This window comes from Doryrhamphus excisus, chromosome 1 (genome assembly GCF_030265055.1).
Source record: "Doryrhamphus excisus isolate RoL2022-K1 chromosome 1, RoL_Dexc_1.0, whole genome shotgun sequence".
Lineage (NCBI taxonomy): Eukaryota > Metazoa > Chordata > Actinopteri > Syngnathiformes > Syngnathidae > Doryrhamphus > Doryrhamphus excisus.
Window position 1 is genome coordinate 44,616,063 of NC_080466.1, and position 11,335 is coordinate 44,627,397.

Sequence of the window (11,335 nt, forward strand, 5' to 3'; positions counted from 1 at the left end):
TGAGTTCAATTATCCATCTACTACCACTTAAGCCCTGCTCACGGCTGCACTAATCGCCAGATTGCCTCAAGCTTCCATGGTCTTTGTCTGCTGCTTGTCGCTTGCCACGTGCACGCTCCCGCCACGTGCACGCTCCCATTGTCCCTCTGCTTTCTGGCTTCAAAGTATATAGTTGGGAGTACTTGCCCCTGTTGGTTTTTGCCAGGGTTTTCTGTTGTCACTTTATTTTTGCCGGCTGACCTTTTGTCAGCTGTGTTTTTCTTTCCTCTGCTGTTTTGCCTGTATGCCTTTAGCTGCAGTGTTTTGTTTTGTTACCGTGTTCTGGCTGGTGTTATTTTTGCTCTGTTCTGTTCATTTGTACTTTTGCCCTGTGTATGAACTCTTTTTGTTAATAAACATTTTTGTTGTTGCCCAAAGTCAGCTGTGATTTGCTCCAGCCCGCCCGTGACCCATGAAATTTAAAGTATGAATGAGTATATTTTGGGCACGTGAGGAACCCATAATGGTGACGTGCCTGTTTGTATGCACACTTATACAGATTCCTTCAATACACCAACAAGCAATTACTAAGTCTAGTGAAATGGCCAAGTGGGGAGAAGACCAGAGTGATTTGTGAGTTTTTGAATGTTGTCTTATTATATATATATTCTGGAGTTTGGGCTAGGCGCTGGGGTGCAATACAGCTCAACTGAGCAGCCTGCACTGAACATCCTCGTTACAAGTTGTCACTTGGATAGGGATCTGTTAACATCCAAAGAAATGCAATTGCATATTTTATTGGATTTACACTGCATGGTACATGTGACTTAATATATCCAGTCTGTTGTATCAAAGACGCATACGCCACAGCGCAACCATTAAATGTGGTCGTACGGTGGTACATGCGAGGCGTACAGAACATTAAAATAGGGAAAATAAGAAAAATGGGTATACACACTGAAAACAAAGTGGGGTCACACCAGGCGAAGCGCTTGCAATGTTTAATTCCTTCTTTATATCGCTGGACACTTGTCCACGCCACACTTGTGGCAGTTTGTGTATTTTGCTTAGTTCCTGTGGTCAAACTGTACGTTTAAAATGTGCAGTTTTGGGATTTAACTTTTCCTTGAATGATCTATTCTAGTAAAGGCCCGTTCTCTTCAACACCCAATTTCACGGACACATTGTCCTATTGCGGGTTGTATGTTTTCATAACAATATATCACATACCGACTGTAAGGTTCATTGTGTGGTTGTTTGCCGATGTGCTTGTCACGTTCACACCCGCTCTAACTGGCTGACTCGTCTCATTAAAGTCTTTTAATAACCTCTCCGCTCTGCGGAGTGGGTGGGGGAGGGGGAACACAGACGTAGGTTTGTTTTATGGAAGGAAAAAGTACGGACACTAAATGGCTAATAAACACTGGCTCGCTTACACCACGAGTGCAACCACTGGCCAAGTCCCTGGTTTCCTCTTTACACGTTGGTCGATTAAAGCCCAGACAGCCGGCGTTGGCCGACATAGATCAGAACAAGCTCCTCTGACAGACAGAGTGCAGGTCTGAGCCGTAAATCCTGCACGCTCTAATAAAGCAATAAAGGGCCTTTAAATGTCAGTGTTCCTCTGCAATACATGATGGATCGAAAGGTAGAAAGCAAAGGAGACACTATTAGATGACCGCACACGCCCACGTACCGCACAGTTTACAAGGGGGTTTCTTTCCTCAACATTGAGGCAAGCGGTAGCTGCACAACTGATGCCTTGGCACCGTTGTTAATCTTTTAGTCGTGCTGCCTGCCACTTGCTGTTGAAAATCCTGCTACAATTTTTATTTAGCACACACACACACACACACACACGCCAATCCTGTGTGAGAATTGCTTCTTATATTTTGGTGATTCTGTCAGTGAGATATGAGTGTGATAAAAAGCAGATTGAAAGATCATGCCCTTTAATATTTGCAACGAAAATAAGGGACAGAGTCCGGAATATGAGGGAAAACAAGAGAACACAGACTTTCCATCAGACAAACTGATGTAAAGGCCCGACTGCCTACTGTGGTGAAACCATGTCACTTTACTGGTGTGCTTTTATTCAGATTTAAGTCCAGATTTTACAGGCTACAGGATATGTCATGCCGACTGGACGTTGTGCTCTACGGCAGTACCAGAGATGATCTTTTTTCAAAGTTATAATAAGTGAAAAATACGAGAAACTATTAAAATGGGAGGGCAACAGGAAAGATGAATGTGGGAGTTTTCTGGGAAAGTTATGCTGATTTTATTTTTATTCATTCAGTGTGATAGTAAAAAATTTCCATCCATCCAACCATCTATGTGGTTGAGTTAGAATGTGCATTGTAAGCAGGAGAAAATGTATGGAAGTATGCCTCATGGTGTGGATAAAAATCAGATATGAATCAGACATTTGCCGATGTGAGTGCAGTGGAAGGCAGAAGATTAAATAAACGCTGTCGATGCGAGCCTGAAGAAATACTCAATTGGTGATATGTATTGTACACACACCAACCCAAATAACACACCCGAGGCAAATCTAAATGGCTTGTGGATGATTCTCTGGTTCCCTGGATGATTCCCATCTACTTCCGTGGAGAGAGGAATAGAGTCAGAGTAGACCAGGGGTTGGCAACTTTTACTATCAAAACAGCCATTGTGCCCCCCTTTTCCACTCACAAAAAGTAGTCTAGATCTGCAAAGCAAAACAGCTTATACACTTTTAAAAGTTTCAAAAGTGCATTGTGCATGTATAACGGATGCAACCTCATGGATGTACTGCGAGGATGAGCACTGTAGGTCCACTTTGAAATAAATTGCTACTTTGTTACTACTTATGTTGCACGCTTGTTTTGAAAATTTTGGAATGTTTTTTGTTGTTTGCTCATTTTCTCGCCATACGGGTAAGGCGGCATCATTGGCAGAGAAGACAAAGGAATCACGGGACTGCAATGTTTCTTTTTATATTTTTGGTTAGCTTAGATGTCTCTATCATGTCTCAACGAACGCTGGGAGGCAAACACCGGCTAGCCCTCCCCTTCTCATGCTCATCCAATCAGCAGTCAGAACTCAGCGACAATGCATTCATGGCCTTTTCAAAAACTAACTGAATACTGCGAAAGGCGCCACAGGAAGGAGGATGAAAAGCCGCAGGGTTGCCAACACCTGGTCCACACAAACCTGTTGTCACTCCTACGCCTGTATCTGCATATGGTTGTTTGCCTCTTTTTGTGCATGTGCACTTGAAAAATCATTCCAAAAAACTTACAGAGACTAATATAGAATCAGGACGCCATTTGTTGTACTGTGGGTGCAAATTATCATTCATTGTAAGGAAACATCCTTGACAGAGACATTCATCTCTCCATTCCTATGAAAGCCTTTCCTCTATAGGCCGGCGGTGGCGAGCGAAGTTGTACCGTCACCGTTGTGATCGTCGTGTCTCCCACGCAGACACAAATCTTTTTGCAATCTCTGTACGTACCTACCTATGTACAGTACACCTGTGCACATATAGAGACGAACCACAAGTTGATGTTACCAGTCCCCCTCTGTTGCTCATGATGAACTTGCACATAATCATATTGAATACCGCACCTGTCACGGCTGTCAACTAGCTAGTCAAAGGAAAAGGAGCGCTTGACAGAGTAGGAGGAAAGAGGCAGAGAACGGCAGGAACAAGGCAGGGAGTTGGGAGTCAGTGGCCGGTTTGGTGGAATGTCAGAGAAAAAAGAGAGAGGTCAGAATAATAGAGTGTGAGGCAGAAACAGACAAAGACACGACCACTGACACACTGAAGAGAGAGAGAGGAAGCCTGATCAATTGTTCATTTTACAAAGTCACTGAGACGTGTCAGCAGTGTCAATAAGTGAATTAATTTGTCTGTGGGTCTGCCGAGCATGACACCTTGTTCACTCTGTTCCCGCAAGACAATCGGGGCCTCTAACCCCCTCTCAATCACACACATAGACGATATTACTCACACACTGTGCATCAGCTATTACTGAAAGCTATTTAATTGTAGTTGGGATTTGTGGGAAAGTGCTAAATCAGCTGTCTCGATGAATGTGAAATAAGTCAGAAACACACACGGCACCAAGCAGCTATCCCCAAGGGAGGCCGCTGCACGCTGGTGACTGACATCAGTCAGCCACCAAGAGGGACCCTCGATCACCGGCTGCCTGCTGTTTTCATTACAAAGTCATCACCTCCAGCACACACACACACACGCGTAGTGCACACAGACACACACTTTCATACATAAACTCACTCCCTTGACAGGTTCCCCCCTCAGTGCCGACTACCCATATCCCTCTCAGTTGAAGATTTCTCTCACACATCATCCAATGCAGCTCTCTCCTCGAGGCTCCTTTCCTGTCGTCTCTTCCCTTTCCACCCTCCACCCACCTTTCATGCTCTGCATCTCCCACAGTTAAACTCTCCTCCCCGCTCACGTTGTTAGAAGGTGGCTGTGATGGACGCCCCAGGCTCAGCCGCTACTTCACTTCCTAACACCGGCTTCACGGTGGACCCGTCCCGCAGTGCATGATGGGAGCTTTTCATAATGCCACATCCTTGCACTGTCGCCCACAGTTACGACCACATCTGGTGGCTGCCAAAGGGGAGCGAGCGGGAACGCAGCGTCACCCAGGCTGACCTACACGCTAATACCTACACAGGCAGCAGATGCGAGCAAGGTGATAGATAGAGCGCTGTGGGAAGAGACGCTGCCTGTTCAATTACAATCATTACTATCACTTAGGGAGATTTGTCCTGGTCAAAGTGAGTTGGAGCTGTTGAGGAAATCACCTTGAGGCACGGAAGGAGGAGTTTATTCGACTTCTAGCAAGTGGATTATGTCTGCACTTACACATGAGCTACAAACCCCAAGTTGGGAAAATATTATGATATTATTTATCAGGCAAGGACCCATATTTGGTAACATGAAGTGAAGCAACATGACTCTACAAGCCACATAATGAACATAAATATGGTAGTTCGTCATTATTATTTTCTACTATTTGGAAAAAGTCACACACGGTATAGTACTGTAAAAGGCTTATATTATACTAAAATATTAGTATTGACCATTTAAGTTACTGACCTGCCGTTTGTCTACTATAGTAGTGAAAACGGTAGTAACGGTAGAGAGTGGAAATACAAACATCTCAAAACAGACCTCAAAGTGGATCAAAACTAGGAAAACTCGGCGTAAACATTGAAAACATTCATGTAAACACAGAACAAGCCCAAATATGTGCAAATATCTGAAAATAGGAAATTTTGTTGCAGAAAACACGTTTCACTCACCATAAATTGATAATACTGTAGCGTCGACTGGGAACACTTCCTTGTTCCCAGGGTGCTTTGCGGCACCGTCGATGTAAATAGCTCTTCATTTTGTTTAGCTTAAAGTCACATAGTTGTTCGTTGTTGTTCTACTCAACCAGTGAGAGCGTCTAATCTGTTTTTATTTATCTGCTGCATTGCTGTGTGATGTTTTTAGGTTTCTTGTTGTCTCACCATGACTGAAACTGTTATGCCGAGCGGTCATCCGGTGGAGTCTAACGGCTGTGTTGTTGTGTGTGTGAACTTACTTCATCTGCTCTCAAAATAAAAGCCTTTCTCTACTGCAAGACCCCTGAGCGCCACAATACTTTGTAAATGTGGGATAATGCAGGTCAAATCTACAATATACATGTATCACTGGTAAAAATGCCACAATTTGTTCATGTTTTTTATGAATCACTGATGGTTTTTTTGTCAAGCATTGTTCGGTGGTCCTTGAATGCACCATGGTTGTGTGCTGGGAGATTCAAATGACCAGGCTAAAGGCTACACCGTGGCTCTGACTTCATCTGGTCATCATCAATCATCAGACATTTCCATTCATTACTGTTGCGTAACTATACATTTTATACTTTAAAATGTGAGGCATATTTAGTGCTTAAACCTGGATTGTGTTGTGAATGAAAAATGACGATTGAAGACAGACGGGAAGGGTTCTCGTCTAATAACTTTTTTGGCAAATGTTGATGATCCAAAATCAGAGGAGAACGTCAACAAAACCGCAAAAAGCAAGTATCTCCTTTGACAAATTGTTTAGTTTGGGGGAGGCTGGATACAGGTAAGTGTGTCCCAGTGCCCAAACCAAGATCCATGAAAAAGCCATGCTTGGATGTGGAAGAACGTGATAGCCCTGACCTCATGCGACACCCCTGGGATGAACTAGATCTCAGAGAGTGTGATACTCGTCCTGTCATCAGACATGAGTGTCCTCACAAATGTTCTTCTGGAAAAAAATCTGCAGTTTTTACCAAGTGAGGCAACACTTCTGTTAAGTGGATAAAATGGGAAAAAGGAATCAAATATATTAGGAGAATCTACTTTGACTTTCCAGAAAAAGGTCAATAGAACTCCAAATATTTCATTGTTCCACTTCAGCAGTTCCTAGTTTTCAGAAGAAATGCGTTTTGATCAAAAATGAATGTGCTTACATAAATGGATTCTGTCAGCTGATGTCAGACTACACAAAAGCTAGACTCCTTGTCGTCACACCAAGTCAAGCATTTGGACTGTCTGTGGATTACGTCAGCCACTCAGAGACTACTTTGAAAATATACAATGGGATTTGAACTACAGTACAAGAAGAAGTGAAAAATTATTATTATTAATAATTCCACACCAAGAACGCACAATACATTCCACTCATTTCTGCTACACAAGTCGATCCTGTTATCAAAACATGTGGTCATCATTGCCTGTCCGCCAGATCTGAACTTTGGTCGTTTTCTCCCCCCAGTGTCATAACCTCTGTCTAAGTGTGGTTTCGTGGATCAGCAGGAAAACCTATATATGCCGCACCAAAGCACACATTGATTTCATATCGTGTGTTTCTGTATTAGAGCCATGCATCTCCTCATCTGCGTGCCAGGGGACTTGAATGATGTTCCGCTGAAGAAAATTTCATGAGGATGAGCGAAGGTCTTATTGTCCACTCCTGCTGAAAGATGCCTGTTCACGCACTATGACTCAACACACTGGAGAGGAAGAAAGAGCTTTGGGAGGCTGTCATTAACAAATGGGAGCCCGCTCTTCATCTTTCATAGACGAATGTCTCCCCTCTCTTTATTTCCTCCCTCCATCTCCTCTCAGTCATCACAGCCAGTGTGTGAGCAGAGGTGATCTCCAATCTGTCGCGCTGCTGTCAACTCGCCACGGCATATCCCCCACGATGCCTTTTACGAACACATGTCATCATCGTCTCACACGCAGATTGTGCAGAGATCATGCTTGTCACAAAACCACACAAATGCCTCGTGCAAATATTATTTTTGTCTCTCTGGCTCATTTCTCTCACCTCCCATGCCCTTCCTCCTCCCTGCTGCTTCTGCCGCCTTGCTGCGCTTAGCTGTGTCCTCATGCACAAGCACAAATGAACACAATACATTCCCACTCACTCCCAGGCAGTCATCCTGAACAGCCCTCACTTGGGTAAGTCGATAAGGAGGCTGGTGAGACGTGTCGTGTCCAAAGGCCCTTTGAGGACGGTGCCTGTCCCATTGCTGTGATTTGACCATCGAGGAGAGGTACGGATGAGAATACAATTAAGCCATGGGGCAAAATGTGATTGCCAAGAGTGTTTGAATCTGAGAAAAAGTAGGAAAGGAGCCAGAAAAGCTGCACATATAAAAGACCCTCGTGCAGGTGTGTGTGTGTGTGTGTGTGAGTGAGTGTGTGCGTGTGTGTCTATGTGCGTGCGTGAGTGTGTGTGTGTGTGTGTGTGTGTGTGTGTGTGTGTGTGTGAGGTAGACTGGGTTGGAGAGAGTAATCTCCCCAGGATTAAGAGTGCTGCTCCCGTGTTAATGTGACTGTCAATGAGAATTAGGTCCCTAGACCGATCCTCTCCATCCTCTCCTACACCTCCTCCCTCTCCCCCACTAATGACACTGCTCTGTGTGGAGTAGTTGAAGACAATGGGGGGAATAATTACATGCTCTCAATACAGTACAAATTGCGAGCAGCAGGAAAACAGAGATAGAAGAGCGTGGAGAGAAAGAAGGCGAACAATTAAAGAACGATTACTGTGCACGTTAACATGCATTGGGAAAGATAGCGAGAGTGTGTGTGTGCGCATTTTCGCCCAATAGAATGTGACCGTTGCATTCTGCAACACGCCTTCATTCCAGCAGCCTCTCATTCGGCTCTCAGCCACCTCATCATCATCATGCCATCCTCAGCAGCTCACCCAGACCCTGCTCATTCGATAGTTCCTAGCGATCGTTTATTTAGGCCGGTGGCAGTCACACGCTGCATCAAACTGGACTCGGTCTTGTCTACAAAAGCGGCTACACACGCTCCGCTCGATCGATGCCACTGGTGCGCTTTTACGCACGGAGATGGTCGTGGATCAGGCGAGGTTTTCCCGAGAATTTGGTTTTTGTTGTAATATTAATTCACAACCACAAATATATCGTTCAAATCAGAAGTTAATCGATCGAGTGGTCAAAGCCACGCTTTCAAAAAGACATTTAAAATTGAATTCAAAAAGCGTCGCATTTCAGTAGTAATTAACCAACTCACCCAAATTTATAAAGTAGATGTCATGGCTGCTTGTTTGTGGAGATTATCCAGGAGAATGCGCCTTTTTCAGTCTGCTTGGAGCTGCAATGTATTTTCCTCACAATCCGCCTCTTTGGTCCAGTTCCTAAAAGATCACGAAATCAAGAGCCAAGTGTGAGTTCCAAAATGCTATCAACTCGCAAAGTCCCATCTCACGAAAATTAGGTGCGTAATTCCAGCTAACAGAGCATAATATTTTTAGGCGAACTCTTCACACAAGTTTGACTCCCTTTGTGACAGCCAGGGGGAGAGCCGCCGAGAAGAGTGATGTCGGTTCAGTGGCGCAGTTGTGATAGTTGCGCTCCCCGTCGCCGCTCCACCCGGGCGTGCAGGGATCGATTGGTCATGAGAAGTGAGACGCGAGCTCCGTCTTTCTCCATTCAGAACACGTGCAACAGTGCCCGCCCAGTTACACCCCCCCCCCCCCCCCAACACACACACGCTCCCATCCACACACCCGCTTTTTGTACGCTGATGTCATGGAGTTTGCAAGGAGCCGAAACTATATGCGGTCCAGTACTATGAAAGTCCAAAATGGACCCCTGGATTGCTTAACATCTTGTACCAAAGGAGTTAATATGCAAACTGGATGATCTAGTGTCATTTTTAAAATGCACTTCACATTGCTACTGAAGTTATAGAATGTCAAAGGTGTCCAAACCTATTCCATACTATGACTATACTATACTAACTACTACTATGACAATTATTAGTTATTAATATCGACATTTCATCTTTTTCTTTTTACATTGTGCCTTATTATTTTCTTTTTTGCTATTTTCTTTGTATTGCAGGCCACTGAAAAACCAGCTGTGGTCTACAAAGGGCCCCCAGGCCACACTATGGACACCCCTGTTGTACATTTCCTGAATAAGGATCACCAACTGGAGCAAAGTTGAGGTGGGGTACGCATCTTGACTACCATACAGCATTCCCCTCCTCACTTCCTTCCACATTTTGGATCATGTTCCATGCACATGGTGCATTGACATCAATACTGGGAATGTGAACGCCGATGGTGTAAATGTAAACCATCCCATCCACACCCCTTACACAGGATTTAATGATGCTCGCCTCTCCATTACAGCACCAAGAGACTTGCTGAACAATTATCCCGTCCTCGGGAATATTCTCATGTGTTGATGGCGATTGATTGGAGGTCGATGTGTGCTTATGACCAAAGGTGATGAGTATCCAATCTCATACATTTATTTTTATTGACGGAATAGCCTTGTTCTGTGTCCTAAGCGTGAAAAAAACACAATGGATATTTGTCAGTGGATTGCAACGTTAAGCAGACTTGAGCACCATTTATTAAGGCGAATAAGGAATTAAGGCGACAGTAATGAGTGCAACCTTATACAATGGTGGCCTCATGCATACACTTTGACCCGTGTGTGCACATTAAAATTAAGCTCAGATTGGACACACATGCAGTGTGGTTCTATTAGGTCTGCAGGAGAGGTGCTACAGTACCGCACTCCAATAAATGGTGCTGCAACACCAAGGATAGCGACACATTGTCCTGTCACTGTTCTTTTCACTTTTTCTGTGCTTCATGTCAAACAAATAGTCACATTTGAGACAGAGACAAAAGAATGACAACGGTAAACTTTGACAATGCACAGGGAAAAAAGTGGTATGATGCTGCATCACTTGAAAGTGGGCCAGATAATGGAAGCTAGAGACCATAGCACTTATCATTATTTCCTATAAGAAGGGCCAGGAAACCACGTTATGTTACCACTTTACTCAACAACAGCTACAGTGAAATGTAATTTATAGTGCTTGGTTTTATCCTCAAAAAGCTTGCACTATGCGTGTAAGCTATCATTTTCAAAAATATATAAGATGTGTTAAGTAAGAGCACATTCTGAAGATCCCCAACATTGACATGTACAATCGATGTGAATGCAATTGCCTGATCTCAGTTGGATTTAATCATTTATCTCAAATGGTGCACAACAGACAGCATCCAAACAAAGCTTGCCTAACACTTTGGGGGAGAAAAGGTGTTTTTTTGTGTACATGAGTAGAGATTGAATACATTGATTGGGCATATATGTGAGCTAAGATACCTAGTTATTGATTTTAAGCTGCCAACCAAGGTTAATGAGAGTTCCCCTGCTTCTGATTCCCAACCTGAATAGTGATTCTTCATTCTTCAGGAGGTCACTGGCAGTAACCCGAGCTGGGACATAAATAGTATCCATGCATGGAGAGGCTTGTCAATGACCAGAGTTCTGGTTCATGTGTGGGGTTGTACTGCCCTCGTGTGGCTAATAGTCATCACTGCTAAATGAGGCAGTTTTTTGAGGTCATCCAGATTTATTATGGTGACAATAAAAAGTGAACTAGTGCCCTTTTGCAAGAACTCCTTTCCTTCCTTAACGCCGAACTCCCTAAAATAATGAAACCGGCATCAGCAAAAACTGTCAGGAGGGAAAGTTCAGCCTTTTCCACTCCAAGGTCGATTGATTTAATGTGGATGAATTAAATATGTGATGCCAACATGGCCAACACAGACAAAAAACTGTGTTTTTTAACTTTATTCAAAATTCTACATTTTTTATTTTTAAAACCTAAGTCAATCTGTGTCCATTGGTTTATTTGGTGAATACCAGAAACGTGAGAAATGCAATGTATTACAAGTCTCAAGTCTATAATCCCAAAACTCAAGTCAAGTCTCGGGTAAAGATGTGTATGTCCAAGTCAGAAC

The 11,335-nt window shown here is 43.7% G+C and overlaps 1 protein-coding gene across 1 annotated transcript in view; it reads right to left on the reverse strand.

The window, feature by feature from the left end:
• tafa4b (TAFA chemokine like family member 4b) overlaps window positions 1–8,931 on the reverse strand; it is a 35,902-nt gene extending 26,971 nt beyond the window's left edge. Inside the window, exons 1-2 of the mRNA XM_058075126.1 lie at window positions 8,834–8,931; window positions 8,578–8,701 (exon numbers count right to left, since the gene is read on the reverse strand). The gene's annotated coding sequence lies outside the window, so the exon portion shown is untranslated. The remainder of the gene's footprint in view (window positions 1–8,577; window positions 8,702–8,833) is intronic.
• Between the last annotated feature and the right edge of the window lie 2,404 nt (window positions 8,932–11,335).